Below are 4,212 nucleotides of genomic sequence, written 5' to 3' on the forward strand. Positions count from 1 at the left end.
TTCGTAGTTGATAGAGTCCCTGAATAGTGGGGCTTATCCTTGATAGGCTGTCTTCCCGTGGGACGTGGTGTCCTTGATAGACTTGGTAGTTGTCTTCCTGTAAGACGTAGTGTCATGATAGACTTGGTATCCATGGTGGATAGTCCTACCTTCGTGGTAGATGAGGTTCTTAGCATATGAGTCCCTTCAAACTACGTGACTGATAGGTGGTGGCCTAGAGTCCTTTGTGATGCGGTCTGTGTCTTGTTGATGGCGGTGGTTGCTGCCGTGTTCGAGGGAGACTGTGCCCGGGGATGATGTGCTCGAGGGGGTCCGTGCCCGGGGTCTCCAGTCTGCACCCGAGGTCCACGGTCAAGTTGGCTGTCTGTGCCCGAGGTTGGTGCCCGAGCCAAGTCTGGGTCGAATCTCTGCTTGGTTCTCCATTTTGGGTTCTATTCCTGAGCTGGTCCTCCTTTTGGGGTTGGGACACGTGGCAGCCCCTGATTGGTCAGGGTGATTTTGGGTTTATCACCTATAATCCCCAAAATGTCATATGATTGTCATCTTATTATTCTTTTTTTTTTTTTTGTAACTTTATCACTTGAACTTAATGGATTTCATTTTTGCAGGGAATAGAGAAGAGAAAGTTGGAAGGTGATTCAACTGATTCTGTTAACTGGTTAAGGTTAACTTATTTCAAAAATCCTTCCCTTACTAAAATTCATTCTCTTTTAATCTCTCTCTTCTCCTTTTTGATACCTTTCTTTACTAGTTCTCCTACTTCAGTGTGTGTGTGTGTGTGTGTGTATGTGTGGTGGTGGTGATTGATAAAATGATAATGGTTGAGGGGAAGGGGTTGTGTGTTGGGGTTATTGGAGAGGAGTAATTGGCTGTGGGATTCCTCAATTAGTTGGCTTCTCTTCTCTTTTCTTTTTCTTCTTTGGTTATACAGGTCTAGATCTCTCATGTGCATGCTTAGTTCCATCTATTTTCTTAATTCTATTTGATAGTCATTCAATAATATTGTCTTGCTCCTTTCTTCTTCAGTTTTCAATTCTATTAACCGCTTAAGGTTCTACTTCATATTCTGTTTTGAAATTCTAATTTTTCAATTCAATTAGAGGCCCTACTGCTAGCCCTACTATACTACTTCTAGATCTTAGTTTTTTTGTATTAATTTTGTTGTTCTAGTTTCAGATTGTTGTTTAATTGTTATTGCTAAACACAAAACCAAGCCTGTTTTATTTGGCACTCAAAAACCTGATTTACATTGAATCAGATTGTTTAAATTGGGATTCATGATTCTTTGTTACCTTGATTTATTTCTCTTGACAAATTGGAATTCTAACATCAACCTTCATTTTATAATATTCTGTTGGATACTTGTTGGTTAGGTCTGAAACTTGGCATATATACTTTTGCCATTAAGCTTTAGTAGATTCTATCTATACTTACCAGTTTCTATATTATGAATGTGGAGTTAGGGTATATGATTAGATTAGTCGATTAGTTAGGTTGTTATTACTTGATTGTATTATCCCTATAAAAGGGATTTCCTTGTATTCATGAGGTATGAAAAGAATGAAGAAAATAGTTTAGTCTTTTCTTTTTGTTCCCCTTTCTTAGGAGTCCCTCACTGACTCGAATAGGTGAGATTTTCTCAGTTAGGGTTCTGGAATCCCTTTCTCAGATTCTAGAATCATAACATTGATACTTTCGTTGAGAGAAATCGGCAACCAATCATGGCCGACGGATTCCGTCTCAGCCCATCGTTCACCCTTGGTCAGAAATTAAAGTATATTCGTGCCTTGTTGCTCGATTGCAAGAGGACCTGCCTCAAAATGCAAAGCAACATAGCAGATTTGCGTTTGAGTTCTAGGGCGATCAATGAGCAAACAAAGGAACTTCAGCGTTTGATACGTGAGTCAATCGATGAAGAAAATTCCAAAGACATTGCAGACCCTAAACCTGTGGAGCAAGAAGACGATTCTGACGCTATGTCGATTGAGTTTGATGGGGCTTCGATTCCTGCCGTCATGGGCCAGAATCCGGTTGCATCAGAGCTCAGTCCTGCCTTCGTCGATCAGAGACCAATTGATTTGGAGATCGTTGCTTTAGAGATCGTTGATTCGGAGGTTGTTCCAGTCTTCACGAACCAAGTTCCAGTTGCATCAGCGAGAATTGCAAGATTCAGAAAAGGGGGATCGATGGCAGTCTTGTTGCAGGCATCGTTGCAACAGAAGATCGCTGGCTTACTATACTCTCTGTTCATTCCTTCTCCGTCTCTTGGAGCACGCGTGGATGCGAATCGTGAAGACTTCTTGGTTTTCTCGATCATTCTGCCTTGGCCACCACTAGAGCCGCTACATCCGCTGGTACTCACAGCCGCTGTTACTCTGTTCAACGCCGATGATCCTGTCTCCTCTTCGGGTTTCTTGGCGTCTGTGGAGGACTGGATTCCTCGGCTGCCACCGGAGCCGACACTAAGTAACAAAATAGTTGACGGTGGTGGTTAGGATTTCCCACTTGAGGAGAAAATGGAGATCACAAATCCGACGCCGAAACGGTACGGTAGCTATTACAACAAGCGGAGACATCGATCATCGCAACCACGAGTACAGAGTACATTCCGTCCATTCCGGCCTCGGCGCTTGTTGCTGCAGGGGGCTCTGTTTCTTCGTAGGGTACCTCTATCTCTACGGGCTTGCATCAGGAGATCGATGAGTTGGGACCAGGCGGTGTTGGTGGGCTTCTGGGCGATTCCAAAACCCCGAGATTCCGCAGTAACCGCCCTCGCCCTCAGACATATCACCGTTATCGTAGCACCGGCAGCCACACCTTTGTTGACAGAGCCGACAACATCATCGGTTTCAAGGCAGAACACGGCGGAGCCAACAACATCAGAGTCTTCAGCCTGGTAGGAGACTAAGAAGACGGAGGAACCAAGCTTGAGTTCCACGGCAAGGAGGAGAGGGAGCTCTTGTTCAGTCTTCCTCTTCGGATACATAACTCTCTTCAGTTCCTCTGCTCCAAAAGCATTTCTGTACATCTGCGCAGACTCGTTTTCGATTCAGGGATCGTTAGATGAGGTTTCAGAGCAGAGAAGGTAACGACCTTGGAGCTACCATTCTCGACTCCAACGGTCTGGCCATCAACGATTGCAGCATTGTCCTGCGCCATTGTTGAGTACAGCTGGCAGCAAGAAAGAAAATTTTGCAGCAAAGAACGAAGAGACAAAGACCAAAAAAATGCCATCTCCATCTCTTTTTTGCTCAACTTCACGGCCAATAAAGTGATGTCTTTTCCATAGACTTGCTGTCCCATGTGGATCTGATTGTGGTTAGGCCACGTGTATTGGCCAAGCTCATGCTGTGGATGTCAATTCATATTTGTTTGTGGCCTCGGTTCCCATTTTTTTTCATTTTTGTTTGTTCTGTTGGCTTGATTTGTAGGTTAAATGATTTGGTGTAGTCGTTTCTTGGCTCAACCTTGAGGACAAGGTTGTTTTGATGGGCTATGAAATGTTATGAATGTGGAATTAAAGGATATGATTAGATTAGTCGATTAGTTAGGTTGTTATTACTTGATTGTATTACCCTTATAAAAGGGATTTCTTTATATTCATGAGGTATGAAAAGAATGAAGAAAATAGTTTAGTCTCTAGTCTCTTCTCTCTGTTTCCCTTTCTTAGGAGTTCCTCACTGACTCGAATAAATGAGATTTTCTCTGTTTGGGTTCTGGAATCCCTTTCTCAGATTCTAGAATCATAACATTCTACATCAATATATTGTTGCTTTATTGACCTGCTCTGTTTTTCTGAATTTTCCTGCAACTGTTTATCACACCATTGTAGCCCTATTAAAATAATCTTCTATGGGCCAGTTCTACCCACTAGTGCTGGGCAACTCTGTTGGTGATGTTCCATTCTTAAGTGGTTGAGCTTTAGAAAGTAATAGCATAACTTAGGAAACTGGTCTATAGCATAAAACGTTTGTGATGTTCCATTCTATGTAAAAAGGTGAGTCTTTAGCTCAAAAAAGTAGAGCACCTGGGTTTGTTCCCAGGAGATGATGCTTCGAGCCCATCAAGATTCTCATACACCAAACCTTGCATTATACAACAGCCATCAAGACTCTCATACACCAAATCTTTTGTACAACATCTGGGTTTCTTGTTTTGCATGATCTCGTATTTTGAATTAGGCAGTGGCTGTTCTTTTTTCATTTTACAAGT

General features: G+C 42.6%; 1 pseudogene; it reads right to left on the reverse strand.

Annotated features, from left to right (window-relative positions):
* Nucleotides 1-2,557: 2,557 nt before the first annotated feature.
* LOC122647782 lies at nt 2,558-3,208 on the reverse strand (annotated as a pseudogene).
* Nucleotides 3,209-4,212: the final 1,004 nt, after the last annotated feature.

The sequence above is a fragment of the Telopea speciosissima genome, unplaced genomic scaffold (assembly GCF_018873765.1).
Source record: "Telopea speciosissima isolate NSW1024214 ecotype Mountain lineage unplaced genomic scaffold, Tspe_v1 Tspe_v1.0158, whole genome shotgun sequence".
NCBI lineage: Eukaryota > Viridiplantae > Streptophyta > Magnoliopsida > Proteales > Proteaceae > Telopea > Telopea speciosissima.